The following is a 22,988-nucleotide window of genomic DNA, read 5'->3' as shown; positions in this document are numbered from 1 at the left end:
ACAGAGTTCACATTTTCATAATCATCTCAGTTGCCTAATCCTTGAGGCCCTCTCCTTTTCTCAAGGCCAAGCACTTGCAAATTTTCATCAGCCAAGTGTCATGTACTTTCAGTATAATAATGACTTCCTGTTTCAGTTGTCTTAGGGAAATGTACAGGAGTGGAAATTCTGGCTACTTTCAAGATGTTCTTTGTATTATGCCTGCTCTAAAATTTTATTAGGATGCATCGTGTGTTTGGGGGTGTGTTTGTTTGTCTGTCTGGTATATCAGTGATACACTGAGGTTATTGGATCTATCAGTTAATAGTTTCTCAAATCTGTGAAAGGTTAATATTATTTCCTTAACATTTTTCCTCTCTCATCTTGCACTCCCATTTAGGACTCCAATTATACATATTTTACATCACTTGATATTGTCATATAGTTCCCCAGGCCTTCTTTTCCTCAGGCTCTTTACATTTTGGGTAACTTGTACCAGTATGTATTCAGTATCACTTGAATTTTTTTCTTGTGTAATCCCAGACTCTGGAATTTTATTTTAAATGGTGTAATTTTCATTTCTCTAAATATTTTTGAAGCCTGGGAAAGTCATCTTTATTATTTTTAATTGTTTTCCTTTGTTGTGCTGGGGGAATCCATTGTGGCATTTACAAAGGCTCTTACAATGTAGCAAATATATCATACTTTAATTCACCCCAACACTGCTCTCCTCTATCTCCCCTTCCCCCGATTCCTGATTCCTGGAACAGTTTCAACAGGTATCATTTTTGTATTTATATACATGTGTACAAATTTTTTTGTACCATATTGATTCTCCTACTCCGTTTCCCCACTACCTCCACCCTCCCACTGGTGCCAACCCCACCCAGGCAGGACCTATTCAACCCTCCTGTTCTCCAATTTTGAATAAGAAAAAGATACAGATAAAAAGAAAAACATGATGTTTTAGCTAGATTGGGATAAAGATAGCTACACAGGAAGTTTCCTTGTGATATTTCCATGCATATATGTGTTATAATCCCATTTGGTTCATCTTCTCTAATCCTCTTCACTCCTCCTTAGTCCTCTTCCCATGGTGGCTACAGCCAGTTTAAGATCCTTATATTCTTTCCTGTACAGACAGCATATCTACCACATTCAAGTTCTTACTTTCCTTCCCTTGAATTATCCTCCTGTGTGTGATCTCCCCTTAGTGAGACCAGCAACCCACAATATTGCTGCATTTGTTTTAGGTCTATATTTCACATGTGAAACAGAACATTGGACTTTTTGCCTTCTGAGACTGCCTAACTTACCTTAAGATGATGTTCTCCAGTTCCAAATATTTACCTGTGAATAACAAAATTTCATTCTTCTTTGTGGCTGAGTAAAATTCCATTGTATATAAATACAACATTTTCTATTCTTTTGTTATTTATTCATTTATTCATACGTGCATACATTTTTGGACCATTTCTCCCCCAGCCCCTTTCTTTTCCCTCTCCCCCCACTCCCCTCACTTCCAGGCAGAACCTATTCTGCCCTCTTCTCCAAGTTTGTTGAAGAGAAAACATAAGCAATAATAAGAAAGATATAGCATTTTTGCTAGTTTGAAATAAGGATAGCTATACAGAGAGTATCCTAGAATTGCTTCCATGCACATGTGTATTACAACCCAAATTCATTCAACTCTACCAGACCTTTTCCTTACCTCCTGGTCACCTTCCCATATTGACCTCTGTCACTTTAAGGTTACTGTATTAGCTCCTCTGCAGTGGGCACATCAAACACTTTCAAGTTTTGGGTTTACTACCTTGCCCTATTACTTCCATATGTATTCTCCCTTTAGCATGTGACCCATGTAAAATATATTACTACATTTGTTATAGGTCTAAAGTTTGTATATGAGAGAGAACATATGATTTTTGGCCTTCTGAACCTGGCTAACTTTGCTTAAGACAATGTTCTCCAGTTCCATTTATTTACTTGTGAATAACAAGATTACATTCCTCTTCATGGCTGAGTAAAATTCCATTGTGTATGAATATCATATTTTCTTAATCCATTCGTCACTAGTGAGGCATCTTGACTATTTCCATAACTTGGCTATTATGAATAGTGTTGCAATAAACATGGATGTGCAGGTGCCTATGGAGTAACCTGAGTCACATTCCTTTGGGTATATCCCCAAGAGTGGTATTGCTGGATCAAATGGTAGATCGATGTCCAGCTTTTTAAGTAGCCTCCAAATTTTTTTCCAGAGTGGTTGTATTAGTCTACATTCCCACCAACAGTGTAAGAGGGTTCCTTTTTCCCCGCATCCTCGCCAACACCTGTTGTTGGTGGTGTTGCTGATGATGGCTATTCTAACAGGGGTGAGGTAGAATCTTAGCGTGGTTTTAATTTGCATTTCCTTTATTGCTAGAGATGGTGAGCATTTTTTCATGTGTTTTCTGTCCTTTTGAATTTCTTCTTTTGAGAAAGTTCTGTTTGGTTCACGTGCCCATTTCTTTATTGGTTCATTAGTTTTGGGAGAATTTAGTTTTTTAAGTTCCCTGTATATTCTGGTTATCAGTCCTTTGTCTGATGTATAGTTGGCAAATATTTTCTCCCACTCTGTGGGTGTTCTCTTCAGTTTAGAGACCATTTCTTTTGATGAACAGAAGCTTTTTAGTTTTATGAGGTCCCATTTATCTATGCTATCTCTTAGTTGCTATGCTGCTGGGGTTTCATTGAGAAAGTTCTTACCTATACCTACTAACTCCAGAGTATTTCCTACTCTTTCTTGTATCAACTTAAGAGTTTGGGGTCTGATATTAAGATCCTTGATCCATTTTGAGTTAATCTTGGTGTAGGGTGATATACATGGATCTAGTTTCAGTTTTTTGCAGACTGCTAACCAGTTTTCCCAGCAGTTTTTGTTGAAGAGGCTGCTATTTCTCCATCGTATATTTTTAGCTCCTTTGTCAAAGATAAGTTGCTTATAGTTGTGTGGCTTCATATCTGGGTCCTCTATTCTGTTCCACTGGTCTTCATGTCTGTTTTTGTGCCAGTACCATGCTGTTTTTATTGTTATTGCTTTGTAATATAGTTTGAAGTCAGGTATTGTGATACCACCTGCATTGTTCTTTTGACCGAGTATTGCCTCGGCTATTCGTGGCCTCTTGTGTTTCCATATAAATTTAACAGTAGATTTTTCAATCTCTTTAGTGAATGTCATTGGAATTTTGATGGGAATTGCATTAAACATGTAGATTACTTTTGGGAGTATCGACATTTTTACTATGTTGATTCTACCAATCCATGAGCATGGGAGATCTCTCCACTTTTTATAGTCTTCCTCAATCTCTTTCTTCAGAAGTGTATAGTTTTCTTGTAGAGGTCTTTCACATCTTTTGTTAGGTTTACACCTAAGTATTTGATTTTTTTTGAGGCTATTGTAAATGGAATTGTTTTCATACATTCTTTTTCAGTTTGCTCATTGTTAGTGTATAGGAATGCTAATGATTTTTCGACGTTGATTTTGTATCCTGCTACCTTGCTATAGCTATTGATGATGTCAAGAAGCTTCTGAGTAGAGTTTTTTGCGTTTTTAAGGTATAGAATCATGTCGTCTGCAAATAGGGATATTTTGACAGTTTCTTTACCTATTTGTATTCCTTTTATTCCTTCTTCTTGCCTAATTGCTCTGGCTAGGAATTCCAGTACTATGTTGAATAGGAGTGGAGATAGTGGGCATCCTTGTCTGGTTCCTGATTTTAGAGGGAATGGTTTCAGTTTTTCTCCGTTAAGTATAATGCTGGCTGTAGGTTTGTCATATATAGCTTTTATAATGTTGAGGTACTTTCCTTCTATTGCTAGCTTTCTTAGAGCTTTTATCATGAAATGATGTTGGATCTTATCAAAGGCTTTTTCTTCATCTATTGAGATGATTAAGTGGTTTCTGTCTTTGCTTCTGTTAATGTGGTTTATTACATTTATTGATTTTCATATGTTGAACCACCCCTGCATCCCTGGGATGAAGCCTACTTGGTCATGGTGAATGATCTTTTTGATGTGTTGTTGAATTCAGTTTGCCATTATTTTGTTGAGGATTTTTGAGTCAATGTTCATAAAGGAGATTGGCCTATAGTTCTCTTTTTTGGAGGTGTCTTTGCCTGGTTTTGGGATAAGTGTAATACTGGCTTCATAAAATGTGTTTGGCATTTTTCCTTCCCTTATTATTTAGTGGAACAGTTTAAGGAGAGTTGGTATCAGTTCTTCTTTAAAGGTCTGATGGAATTCAGCAGAGAATCCATCAGGTCCTGGACTTTTCTTTTTGGGGAGACTCTTGATTGCTGCTTCAATTTCATTTTGTGTTATAGGTCTATTCAGGTGATTAATTTCCTCTTGGTTCAGTTTTGGATGATCATATGTATCTAGAAATCTGTCCATTTCTTTTAGATTTTCAAATTTATTTGAATATAGGTTCTCAAAGTAGTCTCTGATGATTTCCTGGACTTCCGTGGTGTTTGTTGTTATCTCCCCTTTTGCATTCCTGATTCTACTAATTTGGGTTTTTTCTCTCCTCATTTTAGTCAGGTTTGCCAGGGGTCTATCGATCTTGTTTATTTTTTCAAAGAACCAACTTTTTGTTTCATTAATTCTTTGTATGGTTTTTTTGGTTTCTATTTCGTTGATTTCAGCTCTTATTTTTATTATTTCTCTCCTTCTATTTGTTTTGGAATTTGCTTGTTCTTGTTTTTCTAGGAGTTTGAGATGTATCATTAGGTCATTGATTTGGGATCTTTCAATCTTTTTAATATATGCACTCATGGCTATAAACTTTCCTCTCAAGACTGCCTTGGCTGTGTCCCATAGGTTCTGGTAGGTTGTGTTTTCATTTTCATTGAGTTCCAGGAACTTTTTAATTTCCTCTTTTATTGCATCGATGATCCATTCTTCATTAAGTAATGAGTTATTTAATTTCCAGCTGTTTGCATGTTTTTTGTCTTTACTTTTGTTGTTAAGTTCTACTTTTACTGCATTGTGGTCAGATAGTATGCATGGTATTATTTCTATTTTCTTATATTTGCTGAGGCTTGCTTTGTGCCCTAGGATATGATCTATTTTGGAGAAAGTTCCATGGGCTGCTGAGAAGAATGTATATTGTGTAGAGGTTGGATGAAATGTTCTGTAGACATCTACTAGGTCCATTTGATCTATTGCATATTTTAGATGTTGGATTTCTTTATTGAGTTTTTGTTTGGATGACCTATCTATTGATGATAATGGAGTGTTAAAGTCTCCCACAACCACTGTGTTGGCGTTTATATATGCTTTTAGGTCTTTCAGGTTATGTTTGATGAAATTGGGTGCGTTGACATTGGGTGCGTACAGATTGATGATTATTATTTCCTTTTGGTCTATTTCCCCTTTTATTAGTATGGAATGTCCTTCTTTATCTCGTTTGATCAATGTAGGTTTGAAGTCTACTTTGTCAGAGATAAGTATTGCTACTCCTGCCTGTTTTCGGGGGCCATTGGCTTGGTAAATCTTCTTCCAGCCTTTCATCCTAAGCATATGCTTATTTCTGTCAGTGAGATGAGTCTCCTGTAAGCAACAAATTGTTGGATCTTCTTTTTTAATCCATTTTGTCAAACGGTGTCTTTTGATGGGTGAATTAAGTCCATTAACATTAAGTGTTAGTACTGATAGGTATGTGGTGATTCCTGCCATTTAGTTGTCTTAGTTGTTTGAAGGTTTGATTGTGTGTACCTAACTTGATGTTACTCTCTACTGTCTTGCTTTTTCTTATCCTATGGTTTGGTGCTGCCTGCCTTTTCATGGTTAAGTTGGGTGTCCCTTTCTGTGTGCAGGATCCCTTGCAGAATCTTTTGTAATGGTGGCTTTGTGGTCACATATTGTTTTAGTTTCTGCTTATCATGGAAGACTTTTATTCTCCATCTATTTTGAATGATAGCTTTGCTGGGTAGAGTATCCTGGGGTTGAAGTTATTTTCATTCAGTGCCCGGAAGATCTCACCCCACACTCTTCTTGCTTTTAATGTTTCTGTTGAGAAGTCTGCTGTGATTTTGATGGGTTTACCTTTGTATGTTACTTGTTTTTTCTCTCTTACAGCCTTCAATATTCTTTCCTTAGTTTCTGAACTTGTTGTTTTAATGATGATATGTCGTGGAGTAGTTCTATTTTGATCTGGTCTGTTTGGTGTCCTGGAGGCCTCTTGCATCTGTATGGGAATATCTTTCTCTAGATTTGGGAAATTTTCCGTTATTATTTTGTTGAATATATTACACATTCCCTTCGCTTGCACTTCTTCTCCTTCTTCGATGCCCATGATTCTCAAGTTTGGTCTTTTGATGGCGTCGGTGAGTTCTTGCATTTTCTTTTCACAGGTCTTGAGTTGTTTAATTAATAGTTCTTCAGTTTTTCCTTTAATTACCATTTCATCTTCAAGTTCTGAGATTCTGTCTTCTGTTTGTTCTATTCTGCTGGATTGGCCTTCCATTTTGTTTTGCAGTTCTGTTTTGTTCTTTTTTCTGAGGTTTTCCATATCCTGACAGTTTTCTTCTTTAATGTTTTCTATTTTTGCCCTGAGTTCATTTATCCATTTATTCATTGTGTTCTCTCTTTCACTTTGGTGTTTATACAGTGCTTCTATGGTTTCCTTTATTTCTTCTTTTGCTTTTTCAAGTTCTCTATTTTTATTGTCTTGGAATTTCTTGAGTGTCTCCTGTACATTTTGGTTGACCCTATCCAGTATCATCTCTATAAAATTCTCATTGAGTACTTGTAGTATGTCTTCTTTTAAATTATTCTTGTGGGCTTCATTGGGTCCTTTGGCATAGTTTATCTTCATTTTGTTGGAGTCTGGATCTGAGTTTTTGTTCTCTTCATTCCCCTCTGGTTCCTGTACTAATTTTTTGCTGTGGGGAAACTGGTTTCCCTGTTTTTTCTGTCTTCCCGTCATTGTCGTTGGTGTTGTTACTGTCTCTGTATTGTGTGCAATTAAGTATTTTCTAGCTTGTAATAATAACAATGGTAATATTTAGAATGGAAGGGTGAGCTGAGATGGAAAGCAAGAAGTTAAAGAAAAGGGGAAAACAGATATACAGACAAGAGGGAGAAAGCAGAACAAGGTATCAGACAAGAGAGTTTCAAAGGTATAAACAGGGAGTGTTAGTGTACTAATCGTCAGTAAGCTGAACAGACATTAGAGAGACAGAGAGAGGATTGAAAATCAAAGATAAAAAAATAAAAAATAAGTAAATGAAAGTAATATCTATATATAAAAATGAATTAAAATAAAATGGAAAATAGAAAATTAAAAAGAAAAATAAAACCAAAAAACTTCCAAGTTTATATGCAATTCAGTTTCAGTCTTAATAATTTGGGTGTCCATCTCAATCTCCAGTCCTGGAGTTGGTGCCTCAGATGTTGTTCTGTAGTTGTCTCATCAAAGGGGATGCATAAAGTAGAACAAAACTACACACTCACACACACAAACACACACACACACACACAAAAGAAAAAAAAAAGCTGCACCAAGTGTCCCAAGTTCAAATGCAATACAGTTTCAGTAAGTTTTTTGGCTTGCAGGTGTAATTCGGTTGTTCTCTCATCAAAGGTAGGGAGAAAAAGAAAAAAAAATGTCTGGAGACAGTTCTGAGAGTGGTATCTGCAACTGTGACTTGCCTGCCTGCTGCTCTCAGCCTGTAGCTGGCGGCGTTATTTATGCAGATCTCTGGGGTGAGCTAGCACTCACCTGGTCCCACAGGCTTTGTTTGCCCAGAGTTCTCCTGTGCGGGAGCCTCTGCTACAGGCTTTCCCCTTTCCAAGCACTGGGAAAGGTGACACTGCCCCTGCGTTGTCAGGCCTCCGTGTTTATTTACAGTTCATGTGGGAGGTGGGTCTTCCCCCCTCTCCTCTGAAGTTTTCCTCCCACTGCCACTTTCAGAAGCTTTCCTGCTCCTGCTTACTGGGCGGTGGTGCTGCTCCTGCCGGCTGCCTTGTTTATTTACAGTTCACGTGGGAAGTGGGTCTTCCCTCCTCTCCTGTGGAATTTTCCTCCCTTAGCCACTCTCACAAGCGTCCCTGCTCCTGGTTGCTGGGTGCGCGCCCTGCTCCCGCCAGAGCCTCTCCTGCCCGCCCGGCTTGTTTATTTACAGTCCCGGGAAGGATTCCCTTCCCCTAATCTTCAGCACTCAGGGCGCCCCACCCTCTTTCCAGCGTGTCTTAACTGTTCTTATTGCTTATTACTCAGTTTCTCTTCTTTTCCCGGGTGGAGGTCAGTCTGTCCAGGGGGCTATGCTGCTCTGGCCCAGGCTTGTCTGTGGGGCTACCGCGGTACCGCGAAGCTCACCTGGTCCGCGTCTTCCCAAGCCATATGGGCGCTGGCCACTGGCGGCCCCAGGGGCCCTCCTCGTTTCTCTGTTTAACGTGAAGTGGAGATTCTCTGCACTGGCTGGAGATGTGGAGGGGTCAAAGTTATGCCTTTTCTCGGTGATTATGCCTGCAAAGTGTGTCTCCAGCGTCTCTCCAAGATTTCACTATAGGAGGGTCACTTTCTGCTTCCTACCTCTAGCTGCCTTCTTGCTCTCCTCCCATGCTGTTTTTATTGCTATTACTTTGTAATATAACTTGAAGTAGGGTATTGTGATACTGCCAACATTGCTCTTTTTGCTGAGTATTGCCTTGGCTATTTGCAGTCTTTTGTATTTCCAAATGAAATTTAGGGTAGATTTTTTCAATCTCTGTAATGAATGTCATTGGGATTTTGAGGGGGAATGTGTCAAACACGTAGATTGCTTTTGATAGCATACCATTTTTACTATGTTGATTCTACCAATCCATGAGCACAGAAGATCTTTCCACTTTCTGTACTCTTCCTCAGTCTCTTTCTTCAGAGGTTTGTAGTTCTCTTTGTAGAGGTCATTTACACCCTTTGTTAAGTTTACACCTAAGTATTTGATTTTCTTTTTGAGGTTATTGTAAATGGAATTGTTTCCATATATTCTTTCTCAATTTGTTCATTGTTGGTGTACAGAAAAGCTAATGATTTTTTAAGCTGATTTTGTATCCTGCCACATTGCTGAAGCTGTTTATGGTGTCTAAGAGTTTTTGGGTAGAGTTTTTTTGTGTCTTTGAGGTATAGGATCATGTCGCCTTCAAATAGGGATATTTTAACATTTTCTTTACCTATTTGTATTCCTTTTATTTCTTCTTCTTGCCTAATTGCTCTGTGTAGGAATTCCAGGTCTATGTTGAATAGGAGTGGGGATAGTGGACACCCTTGTCTCATTCCTGATTTTAGGGGAAATGGTTTCAGTTTTTCTCCATTAAGTATGATGTTGGCTATAGGTTTGTCATATATAGCATTTATAATGTTGAGGTACATTCCTTCTATTCCTAGTTTTCTTAGAGCTTTTATCATGAAGTGGTGTTGGATCTTATCAAAGGCCTTTTCTGCATCTACTGAGATGATCAAGTGGTTTTTGTCTTTGCTTCTATTAATGTGTTGTATTACATTTATAGATTTGCATATGTTGAACCACCCCTGCATCCCTGGGATGAAGCCGACTTGGTCGTGGTGAATGATCCTTCTGATATGTTGTTGGATTCAGTTTGCCATTATTTTACTGAGGATTATTGCATCGATGTTCATTAAGGAGATTGGTCTATAGTTCTCCTTTTTGGATTTGTCTTTGCAAATACCACATTTTCTTTTGTTTATTCATATGTGCATACAATATTTGGGCCATTTCTCCCCCCTAGCCCCACCCTTTTCCCCTCCCCTTTGCCCCTCCCCCTCCTCCCCTACCCCCAAGCTTCCAGGCAGAAACTGTTCTGCCCTCATCTCTAATTTTTTTGAAGAGAGAGTATAAACAATAATAAGAAAGATGAAGCATATTTGTGAGTTGAGTTAAGGATAGCTAAACAGGGAGATTCCTAGCATTGCTTCCATGTACAAATGTGCTATATTTTAAGTTGATTCTTCTTGAACTGACCTTTTCTCTAGTTCCTGATCCCCTTCTCCTATTGACCTCTGTCACATTAAAGTTTCTACATTAGTTCCTCTCCACTGAGAACATCAAATACTATCATGTTTTTTGGGTTTCTTACCTATCCCCATACCTCCTGTGTATGCTCTTACCTTATCATGTGACCAAAGTCCAGCCACATTGCTGTATTTGCCCTAGATCTAAAGTCCGCATATGAGGGAGAACATACGATTTCTGGTCGTCTGAGCCTGGCTAACCTTGCTCAGGATGATGTTCTCCAGTTCCATCCTTTCACTTGTAAATGACAAGATTTCATTCCTCTTCATGGCTGAGTAGAATTCCATTATGTATAAATACCACATTTTCTTAATCCATTCGTCAGCAGTGTGGCATCTTGGCTGTTTCCATAACTTGTCTGTTGTGAATAGCGCTGCAATAAACATGGGTGTGCAAGTGCTTCTTTAGTAACCTGTGTCACATTGCTCCTCCCCAGGAGTGGGATTGCTGGGTCATATGGCAGGTCTATGTTTAGATTTTTAAGAAGCTTCCAAAATTTTTTCCAGAGTGGTTGCACTAGTTTGCATTCCCACCAGCAGTGTATGATGGTTCCTTTTTCCCCACATCCTCACCAACACCTGTTCTGGTGGTGTTTCTAATGATGGCTATTCTAACAGGGGTGAAGTGAACTCTTAGTGTGGTTTTGATTTGCATTTCCTTTATGGCTAGAGATGGTGAGCATTTTTTCATATGTTTTGTAGCAATTTGAATTTCTTCTTTTGAGAAAGTTCTGTTTAGCTCAGTTGCCCATTTCTCAATTAGTTCATTGATTTTGGGAGAGTTTAGTTTTTTAAGTTCTCTGTATATTCTGGTTATCAGTCCTTTGTCTGACGTATAGCCGACAAATATTTTCTCCCACTCTGTGGGTAGTTTCTTCAGTTTAGAGACCATTTCTTTTGTTGAGCAGAAGTTTTTCAGTTTATGAAGTCCCACTTGTCTGTACTTTCTCTTAGTTGCTGAGCTGCTGGGGTTCTATTGAGGAAGTTCTTGCCTGTACCTATTATTTCCAATGTGTTTTCTACTCTTTCCTGTAACAACTTTATAGTTTGGTGTCTAATATTAAGGTCCTTGATCCAGTTTGAGTAGATACTAATACAGGGTGATAAACGTGGATCTAGTTTCAGTTTTTTGCAGACAGCTAACCACTTTTCCAACAACATTCACTGAAGAGGCTGTCTTTTCTCCATTGTATATTTTCAGTGCCTTTGTCAAAAATAAGGTGGGCGTACTTGTATGGATTCATATCTGGGTACTCTATTTTGTTCCACTGGTCTCCATGTCTGTATTTGTGCCAGAACCATGCTGTTTTTATTGCTATGGCTTTGTAATATCACTTGAAGTCAGGTATTGTGATACTTCCAAGGTTGTTCTTTTTGCTCAGTATTGCCTTGGCTATTCACAGTCTCTTGTGTTTCCAAATGAATTTTAGGGTAGATATTTCAATCTCTGTGATGAATGTCATTGGGATTTTGATGGGAATTGTATTAAACATGTAGATTGCTTTTGGTAGTATGGCCATTTTTACTATGTTGATTCTAGCAATCCATGAGCATGGGAGATCTCTCTACCTTCTGTAGTCTTCCTCAATCTCTTTCTTCAGGGGTTTGTAGTTCTCCTTGTAGAGGTCATTCACATCCTTTGTTAAGTTTACTCCTAGGTTAAATACCACATTTTCTTTATCCATTCATCAGTAATGGTGCATCTTAACTCTTTCCATAGCTTAGCTGTTGTGAATAGTACTGAGATAAACATGGGTGTGCAGGTGCCTTTGTTGAAAGTTGACTCACATTCCATAGGGTATATCCAGAGGAGTGGTGTTGCTGGATTGTATGGCAGATCTATGTTTAGTTTTTAAGGAGCCTCCTTACTGTTTTTCATTGTGGCTGTCCTAATTTACATTCCCACCAGCAGTGTATGAGGGTTCCTTTTTTCCTACATCTTTGCCAACATTTAGTTGTTGGTGGTGTTCTTTATGTTGTTATTTTAACAGGAGAGGTGAAATTTTAATATGGTTTTGATTAGCATTTCCTTTATGTTCAGGGATAATGAGCATTTTTCATGTGTTTTTTAGACATTTGGATTTCTTCCTTTGAAAAGGTTCTGTTCAGTTCATTTGCCCATTTTTTCATTTGGTCATTGACTTTTTGGGAGTTTAGTTTTTTTTAGTTCCCTGTATATTCTGGTTATCATTCCCTTGTCAGATGTATAGCTGGCAAAATTTACTCCCATTCTGTGGAGGCCTCTTCAACTTAGAAACCACTTCTTTGCTTATACAGAACTTTAATTTCAGGTAGTCCCATTTGTCAATCCTGTTTTTAGTTGCTGAGTCTCTTGAGTTCTACTGAGGAAGTCATTGCCTATTCCTATTGCTTCCAGTATATTTCCTTCTTTTTTTTTGTACTAGCATCAAGGTTTCAGGTCTTTCATTAAGGTCCATAGTCCCCTTAGAGTTGATATTTGTACAGAGTGACAAATATGGATCTAGTTTCAGTTTTCTTCAGGTGGATATCCAGTTTTCCCAGCAACATTTGTTGAAGAGGCTGTCTTTTCTCCATCATATGTTTTTGGAACCTTTGTCAAGAATTAGGTGGGCATAGCTGTGTGGATTCATATCCAGGTCTTCTGTTCCACCAATTCTCATATCTGTTTTTGTGCCAGTGCCATGATGTTTTTATTGTTATGGCTCTATATTATAGTTTGATGTCAGGTATTGTGATACCTCAACCATTGCTCAGTATTGCCTTGGCTATTCACAGTCTTTTGTGCTTCCGGATGAACTTTGGGTATGATTTTTCAATCTCTGTGATGAACGTTACTGGGATTTTGATGGGAATTGCATTGAACATGTAGATTGCTTTTGTTAGTATTGGCATTTTTATTATGTTGATTCTACCAATCCATGAGCATTAGAGATCTTTCCATCTTCTGTAGTCTTGTTTGATTTTCTTCAACGGTTTGTAGTTTTCCTTGTAGTAGTCATTCACATCCTTTGCTAAGTTTATTCCTAGGTATCTGATTTTTTGAGGCTATTGTAAATGGAATTATTTTCCTATATTCTTTCTAAATCTGTTCGTTGTTGGTGTATAGAAAGGCTACTGATTTTTGTTAAAATGGTTTTGTATTCTGCTACTTTGCTGAAGCTGTCTATAGTGTCTAGGAATTTTTTGGTGGAGTTTTTTTTGGTGTTTTAGAATACGATCCTATTGTCTATGAATAGGGATAGTTTGGCTTCCTCCTTACCTATCTGTATTCTTTTTATTTCTTCTTCTTATCTTATTGCTCTGGCTAGGAATTCCAAGACTATGTTGAAAGGGAGTGGGGAGAGTGAGCAGCATTGTCCTGTTCCTGACCTTAGGAGAAATGATTTCAGTTTTCCCCATTAAGTATGATAGTGGGTATAGGTTTGTTATATTTAGCTTTTATTATGTTGAGGCACATTCCTTCTATTTCTAGTTTGTGAGAGCTTTTACCATGATAGATGCTGAATTTTATCAAAGGCTTTTTCTGCACCTCTTGAGATGATTGGGGTTTAGTCTTTGATTTTGTTACTGTGCTGTATTACATTTAATGATTTGTGTATGCTGAACCATCTTTGCATCCCTGAGATGAAGCTGATTTGGTCATGATGTATGATCTTGCTGATATGCTGTTGAATTAGGTTTGCCATTATTTTATTGAGCATTTTTGCATCTATGTTCATTAAAGATATGGGTCTGTAATTCCCTTTGTTTATTTGTGATCTTTCTGTGTTTTTAACATATGAACTTATGGCTATAAACTTCCCCTTAAGACAGCTTTTGCTGTGTCTTACAGGTTCTTATGGGTCGGGGTAATGGTTGTTTGGATAGATAGATACTTAGGCATTTAAAAAGATCCACTAGAGGAAGTGGCAGAAAGGAGGGATGAGGTGAAGGGGCAAGGGTTGTGAGGCATGTAGGATATAGGGTAATAAATCCCTAATGTGAGTTAAGGTGTCATTCAGTCATTGTGAGGGTTTGACCATGACATTGTCCCTTCTTAGGGTTGGTATGCTATGCTGCATGGCAATGGATGTTGCCCCTCCCTATCAGACAGCTTTGGGGGCATCTGCTCAGGGTGTTTGGGTCTGGGCCTCCTTAGTGGGATGGGCCCTCTGGTGTAGACTGGTCCTCAGAAGTGGTCACATGAGGAGCTGTATATGAGAAGTCACCAGCCCCTTCCATTCACAGGGCAAGCCTATGAACTAGAGCTGAGCTGTCTCTTGGAAGACTGTCAGTTTCAGCTCAGTGCCAGTTTCTCCAAGGCAGTGAAATGCTTAGCTCTCACCACAGTACTGCTGAGTCACCCCATCTCCACAGGGCTAATTCAGCTCTGCATTCTGTCCCTCCTCCTCCAGGCAGAGGGTAAATGTTCCCTCCTGTATTTGGCCACCAGTTTTGTTCAGGGGGTGTGTAATCAGTCTCCTAGCTGTGCTAGAATATGTAGTTCCCTCCAACACAGATAATGTATCATGTTCACCTGTCAGGATTGCAGACTCACTCAGGTGAAAACAGGTCAGCTCCAGAGCAGTGCAGGTAAAAGGCAGTCAGAGGTTCTCTGTGCATGTTTTAGCAGGTCCAGGTGTTCCCAGATGATTGCAGGTCTCTTTCTGCAGTTCTCTGTGTTGTGTTTTTGCTTTACCAACCCAGGCAGGAAGGACATAAGAGAAAAAGACAAAAGAAAAGTGGTTTCCCAGTTAGTGGACGGAGAAGCAGGCCGGTGGCTACATGACCCTGCGTCTAGTTGTTATGGTCTATAAAAAACTAATTTAAGGATCAGTAAATGAATATTATGCACCCCCTATGTATTGGTGGTACCTTGTTTGGTAAAAAAAACAGTGTTACCCGATCTTTGCTGCCGCAAAAACCTGGAGTCCGTGTCTGAAATCATGCAAGTCAAAGTCCCAGGGTCTATCAGCTATCTGCCATTTTAGTCACTCTCCTTATTTCTCTAAATTTTATTTATTCTTATATTTTTCATTTCCCTCCTCAGTATGACCCTGTTTTCCTTTATATCTTTGAACATATTTACAATAGTAGTAAACCTGTAGCAAAGGATAATTCACATAGTAAACTGATTTATTATAAATTGAATCTGGAAACCAGTGGAGAGTTTACTGTAATAATCCAGGAGAAAATAAGGCCCTGTAGCACAAAGGCAAGTGCCAGAGGAAAGAAGGACATAGAAGAAAAAGAGACTTGGAATGTAATCTCCACACGGCGTGAGTAGATTATTAATAATATAAGGAAAAAATGAGAAGAAAAGAATCATCACTGCTTCTAAATGTTTGAACCTGGGTAGCAGCAAAGAAGATGATGTTTTTATTTATTTATGTATTTATTTATTATTCATTTAGGAAAGCTAATAGGAAATGTAATATCAGTAAAAAGATATTGACTTCTTTGGAATGTTGTTCAAGAAACTAAGACGTAAAATAAGCCATTTCAAAGTTAAGATCTTTATAGAACAAGAGGTGGTATCAAAGTAGATAAAGTGATCAAGGAAGAGAATCTAAGCTGAAGACAGAGCCATTGGTTATAATTACATTTAGTATTCAAGAAAAAATGTGGAATATACATAGCCAATTTGTTAAGAATGGAAAATGGTATGTTTGTGAAAATTCTGGATCAAATTTTGTACTTACATACCATACTTCTAGATATGAAGAATTTTATATATTTTTTAAAAAGCTTCTTGAATTGGAATTAATGAGTAAATGGTAATAATTTCAAGAAAGACAAAAAATGTTTAAGAAAAACAATGGCATACATATATGGTTTACAATTGTGTTAAAGTTAATTATTTGACAGATGGTTCTATTTTCAAACACACAGTTTATTCTTTACTCCCAGTGGGAGAGAAAACGTTAGTCAGAAAGTAGAATACAAAGTTATTAATATTGCTACACCAAATACCTTATTGTTTAATAGGTAATGTAGCTCTCCAAGAAAAACCTATTAGGCAAGCTGTCAAAGTGTAACAATATCCTACTATTTTTATAGCCCTATTTATACAAAAAACTTGCTTATTTTTTCATTTCCCTGACAAAGTAGAGTCTTAATGTAATATATTTAGGATGTGGAAAAAGCAGCAAAATTTCTATCCTTGGTGTTTGCTTAAGAAGGAAGAAGACAAATTTTCTCACCACCCCTAGCACATAACTTTGAACTTCAATTTTGCTTAAAGAACTATTATAAGACTGAGGATGTTCTGCAAGAAAAGTTTCTGTGTTCCTAAAGTGGGAGCCTTGAAATCATTTTTGAAGAGAAGTGCTTTTCCATTGGAAAATATGGTTGAAAGTATCTGAGCAAGGTAAAGACAAACAAAACTCCAAATGGGAAAGATCCAAATAGGAAGGTTTTAGTGCTCTAAATACTAATGTACCATGGTTATATTATTTGAAGAGTTTCAAAAGGATATTTTTAGTTTTCCTTGGTGTTTGAGTGACTCATGTACTGAAGGAAACCGGAAATGGATCAAAGAAGATGTGAGAGAAATTATTAGCTATCTTATGTTCCCTGGGAAAAGAGTTCCAATACAGGAAGCCAAGGCTAATGAAAAAAAAAAACTGGTTGGAAATTCCCAATGCAATACTTTGCAAACAGTATTATCTAGCATACAAAGTTATTTGTCCATTCTGTAATTATTCTTTTACTACTATCTATTTTCAATTTTGGATAAGTAATTAAAGGAGAGAATTATGATGATGAATGCAATGATATAAAATCCAGGAATAAAATAAGTGCAAATAAATATTGTAATAAAATTGGCTGTGGTCAGAACAAAGACAACTGTTTTCAGGCAAGTTATTGTCTCTCTTCAACTTCAATGTTAAATTTATTTTCTTGCATGTCTCAACTTTGTCTTTGGGATAAAAGCATGCAGATTTTAATATTCCTTGCTGTCTTATATTTTAAAAGTTTTCTCTTAATGTGACTCCTAGAAAGTTGTTACTATAAGAGTATAATTTTCATTCATGGGCTAGTTTTGCCTCATTAGCTTGAATTAGAATAAGATATGTTTGAATTACAGGTGGGAGTTTTGGGAATCATTTAAACTTTTGAAACTACTAATGAGTCTTTTCTTCATGAAGACAGAATCTTAAATAAGACAAACTAAATTGCTAGCTTAGATTTAATAGATTGAAGAAAACTATCATAGAACATAAAAAAATTTGCAAGACTTACAACCACATTATCTTATTATAAGAGGAAATAGCCAATGAAGTGAAATTGCCTTTTTACAAAAATTTGGGGACAATAAATAATTATATATATTTTAATAATACATATTGTTTCAACAGCTGCATGTTGAAACAATATGAAACTCCACAAAAACTAAATAATGTATGTATGCTAAAATAGGATGGAATCTGGGCTATAATTAAATCACAAGGATGAATTCTTTCATGTTATCATTACTGCACAATGTTACTTTTAAGTGATTTTGTTTCCATATTTCACAAATACTGGAAAACAAAGACTTCTTTCTCCCCAGAATGATAAAAACAGTGACAAAGGATGATTACTTTTCTAGAAGTGAGAAAGTGAGGACAAAGAGGTATATGTTCCTTACAAAAAATCGTAAGTAAAAATTTTTGTATTCAATCTGTGCAATTTTTATATCTAGCTCTTTAAAATATAAAGAATTTAGTATCGTTTAGCAAATCCATTGTAGGTATTCATATACACAAAGTCTGACCTCAGGTCCAGACTAATATGAATTTTGTACATATTGATTACTGAATTTCAGAGATGTAAAAGTCACAGAAGTGGAAAGTAAGGTTTTGGCATTTAGCTTCAATGGTCTTAATTTCAACTTCTTTTCTATTCTACCACCCATTATGGTTGTAATGGCTGGTACTTTTAAGTGAATTGCAGCCCTATGCTTGAAAGAAAATATATTTGCTCTCAATCTTCATATTTCAATAATCCAATGTTTGTGTCATATAAAACATGAACCAAAAAGTGCTTATTCCACTTAAAAACAGAATCCAAAGAAATGAATAATTAGTAACACTATAGCACGTCACTAACACTAAACTAATACAAAGCTTATTTTTCTAGGTGCTTTATCTACTTACAATGTAGCTTAAAATGTGAAAAATGTGTTTTAAATCTCAGAGCATTTGAAATCAGTGTCATACATTCAATACCCTTAGCATAAACTATTAAATATTTTTCAATATTATTTGTTCTCAATATTTGTTTTAATATTATTGTTCAACTTAGGAGGCTTAGGAAACCAGGAAGCTGTAGCTCAAAAATGGACATACTGATGATGGTCATAAATAATAACTGCTAAATTTAATATGCATAAGAAATCAGAAAACAATTCTAATATCCTGAGAAAAAATAAGATAGAAATGCAGTCTGGATGCATTTATGATGCATATAGATATAATCAGTCACATATATTTCACCAACCTTTTACCATGGTAAAATAATTGATGCACATCCTTATAACTTCATCTTTAGATACATAAAATAAAACTAATTTTAGATTTCGATATGTTTTGTTGTGATAGTGTTGAAATGTCTGTTTTTTAGTCCAAGATTTTAATAATTAAAGGATATATTTTAATTTCCTAGAAGATTCACTTGGCCAAGAATTAAATCATTATCTTCTTTGTGAGTTTGAGATTATGATACATTTTGTGTTTATTAGCTATAGCTGAGAAAAGATAACATAATTACATATGTTTGCTACAGTGAACTAAAGTAGTAGTCATTCAAACAGCACCACCTCTGGAAGCAATGTCAGCAGCCTAGAAATACATTAATCCTCAGCTCATGCCAAGTGGCATGTTGTCTGTGTCCTTCATTCCCTGATGTGGTGATGCTACAGAATCATTTAATGATATATCTTGATGCTATCTAGTCTGATCTTCTGATCAGATAGATGAAGAAAAAGACCCATAGAGCTCAGGATGTGTTTTCATGCTGTCACCATTAGAATTGTCAACTTTGGAACTCAAATCTAAATTCTTCATTTCCAGTTTACTTTTTTCTTCCTCTGATTATGACTCTAAGTAAAATTTGAACCTTTGAAAAAATACATCAAGTTGATATGGGTCCACAGAGCTAAGATAATATGAACACAGATTCTTTGTTTTCCCTGGGGTAAAAGCTTTATATCTTTGAACTGGATTAAGCCTTTTTTACCTGCTCCAGGTTACACTGAACTGGACTTCTTTGTGATATTCAAGGCTGCATCTTGGCAGCTACATGACTAGCCAGAGTTCTTAGTGATTCCTTCACTCTGCCAGGACCACAGTTGCTAATTTAGAAGGCAGAATCATTTACAACAATAATGCCAACCTGACTAGGCACTGAATATAGGTCCTGAGTAAATTTCATGCATTATCTCATTTAATCATCCCAACCAGTGCTATTACCACCTTTTTACTGGTAAGGAAACTGGGGCATAGTAAGTAGGTTATGTAATTTGACTAAGATCATATTATCATTCTGAAGTCAAACTTAAATACATAGCCATGATAGGCTTTAAAGGTCATCCATTTTCACCACAATCCTAGATTACTGCTCAAAGGCTTATTGGATGAGTCTTTGTTAATCCCAGTAGAGCTAGTAGATAAATTATATTTTATGAGGAAAAAACTTTACACTAAATATTACATGAAGAAAGTGACTGTATCTTATGTGAATAAAATCCCTGTCTATCTCTCCAGTCAGTTGTACTGGGGATTGAACACATGGCTTCACACATACTAGGCAAGCATTCTATCACTTAAGCCACACTCTCATCTAAGAATGTAGGATTTCTATGGAAGATTTGCAGCACTTCAGTTTAGGCCTGAAAAAGAGAATCTCAGGCCTTCAAGGGCCCATCACCTTATTGTTCAAATTCAGTAGTATGTATAGATTTACATCTTTTCATTTTAGAACTTTCTCTCTTTCTTTTCCATGCAGTACTTAGGGGATACACACTATAACAAATTATTGTTTATTTAAAGTTGAAATTTAACTAGGCATCCTGCATTTTATCTAATCACCTTAGTCATAGGGTTCAAAAGTGTCCCCATGGGCATTTAAGTCAAAATATACAAACCTCATCAAGTAACAGAAGTAGGAGGAACTCCCACCAACTAGGTAAACAAGCTTGTGCTGGTGGGCATTCCATTAAATTCTGAGTTACTTCATCATGTGGACTTGATGTACATTGAATTTCTTGGACCTTACTCACTGAGTAACGATAACACTTTGCTATTTCTCAATTCATTCTCTTGTTTGAACATCATAAGATCTCAGAGAGTGGGCATATTTTCCTCAGTTTAGAGAGAAGGATATAGGGATTTAGAGTGTTAATAAACTTGCCTTAATTCACTCAACAATTAATTGCCAGGGACAGGGATTTAACCTAAATATGTCTGGTTCATACTTTTGCTATATAATAAAATTCTTCACATGTCAACTCAGAAAATGTCAGAAGTAGAGCACATTATGTAAGATGTATTAGAGAATTTCATACTTTAATGGGGGGAAGTAACAGGACAAAGTTTAAGAATATTTACAATTGTGTAGTTTCACTGGAACTAAAGACAATAAAATAAAATTGCTCATTTATTTAAACATCAAATCAGATTGTATTGACAAAGCCATGTTTTTCTCCTAGCACTTGAAAATGCTATGAGATGTGACAAAAATGTGTACAATTTTGTTTTAAAACTAAACGTGATTAAAACATCAAAAACCCCACATAACATAGAATAGAAAATCCTCTTATTTGGTAGGCAAAATAGAAATACCAGAAAGCTGGTGTTTATAATAAGAGAAAAACAAATAATACACAGAAAATAAGCAAATGCAGAATATGGTATTTAAGCAATGAAAAACATAACCAAATGACTTTATATACAATGCCTTCATTTTCCATCACAAAAGATGAGCTCTATCTTCTGTTACTTATGTCTCAGAGAAAAAACAAAATTATTGGTGACCTTAAAGAGGATGAGATATTAGAAAATCAAAGGGCAATTATGCTTGTTAAGTAGAATGTCAGTAACTTTTCACCTTTATTAGTATCATGCTATTAGAGTAAGTACATCAATTCTGCTTAAAAGAGGAAAAAATTTGTACAAATATTTGCAATTTCAGACAATTATCAAAGAGATACTCTTACTGTGCTTTTATAGTGGTTGGGTGCTCGTGTGTGTGTGTGTGTGTGTGTGTGTGTAAATTAAATATTTTAAATAAATTAGTGGTCTCTTTTAAAGAACCACTTGTGTCTAGTTAAAAGCGTATTATTACTTTAAAATATTAATGAACATCCAGTTGGTTTTGGATTTTAAGAACTGCCTTTTTCAAGTACAAGGCAACTCATTGTAACAACACAAGCATTTGTAGAGTGTTTTTGCTTTTGGCTAATTCCTTTATGTAGCATGTGTTTTAACTTATACATAGTCATCATAGTATCACAAATAACTTTAATGAAACCATTAGAGCAGGTCATGGAATGAAGTAAATAAGCTAGAATTATATATTAATGTAGTGTATATTACTGCTGCATTAACTACTATTTTAACAACTACTACTCTTTTAATAACTACTATTATTAAAGTTATATAAAATTTATTATAGAGGTGTGAGTAAACAACCAGATGGCCTTACTTTTACATATAATGCACCCTCCCCTCAATTTTGAATGGTAGAATTTTCACAGCAGTTGTTTCTGTATTTGTTTTGCTATATTGATTCTTGCTGTGCCAAGCATTTTCCTAAGTGATAGATATGGACAATGCTGAAGAAAATACTTAAAATGAAAAGTGGTCAATCTCCCAATTTATTGATTTTTGTCCAAGAGATCAAATAATGTACTACACCTTGATAATGTTCTATATATTAACTCCTGAGAATGTGCTTTCTTAGCCACTGACACCTGACTATACTTCTGTTCTTCCAAATACTACTATGCTAAAATTTGGCCTATGTATAACATTAGAGAGATATTCCTGAAGAATCATAGGCAGTTTAACTAAACTCTTATACATTTGACTCCTGATAACACTTGGCACATATATCTGACCCTTCAGTTTTGCATTCTGTGACTTAGGTTATGAAATTCCAAATTATAATTTAATATACAAATTGTCAAAATAGTGTTGAAAACACATGAAATGCATTTTTCTGAATTATTCCTTGTCATATAAAAAGAAAAAGATCCAAGGATGTGGCTTTGGCAAAAAGCTCCACAGTGCATTGTGTGCCCATGATTGAAAAATGGCTCTAGATTCATTTTTATTCTGTTTCCTCTTATCTCATGACTTCTGACCTTTAACTTTAAACAGACCCTATGTCTAATATCCCTGAGATCAGGTGGGCAAGGTGATTACCTTTTGGTGCCTTAGTTATTTGGTTAATTTACTTTCATTTCAGATTCTAATTTCTCTTCCTGGGTCATATTTATATGTCATTCTCCCAATTTTTATTTTTCAGTGAAGTTTGCTACATCTCAAAATATAATAATCTTCAGGTTGTTGTACCATCTAAAACCAGGGAAACACAAAAATGCCTGTTATTTATTTTGGTAAATTATTATTTATTTTTGTTATTATTTATAATTACAAATGGCTCACAGACAATATCTTATAGAGTCTATCAATTCTTATATCAAGTAAACATGGCAAGATTGCTATGTAATATTAGGCATCATTTCAACATGTGAAGGATTTTAGAGATAGTTTTAGGTAAAAGTTTTGAGTCAGAATGCTTGGAGCTCACAAGGAAACTACTATGCTACTCAGGTGTGACCCTAACACCTCTAAATTCCAAGGCCTGGCTCACATTATTGAATCATTGTTCCAAAGGCATAAAGGCATTCAATATTAAAAACATTAATATTTTATATTTTGCCTCTCAGCTAAAATATTTCTACCTACCACTGTGCATCATAAAGTGTTGCTGATAAAGGGTG

General features: G+C 36.1%; 1 long non-coding RNA gene across 3 annotated transcripts in view; it reads right to left on the bottom strand.

Moving 5' to 3' along the window:
* Positions 1 to 895: 895 nt before the first annotated feature.
* Positions 896 to 22,988, bottom strand: part of LOC141419584 (uncharacterized) — a 192,072-nt gene continuing 169,979 nt past the window's right edge. For 2 of the 3 annotated variants that reach the window (XR_012444227.1, XR_012444229.1), the window contains one exon: positions 9,902 to 14,690. This is a non-coding gene — a long non-coding RNA (uncharacterized lncRNA). Of the gene's footprint in view, positions 1,330 to 9,901; positions 14,691 to 22,988 lie in introns of those variants that run through there. The other variant, XR_012444228.1, reaches the window with a different exon arrangement.

The sequence above is a fragment of the Castor canadensis genome, chromosome X, assembly GCF_047511655.1.
Source record: "Castor canadensis chromosome X, mCasCan1.hap1v2, whole genome shotgun sequence".
Taxonomy (NCBI): Eukaryota; Metazoa; Chordata; class Mammalia; order Rodentia; family Castoridae; genus Castor; species Castor canadensis.
The sequence above is the reverse complement of the archived record's forward strand: the minus strand, read 5'-3'. Positions and strand labels throughout refer to the sequence as shown.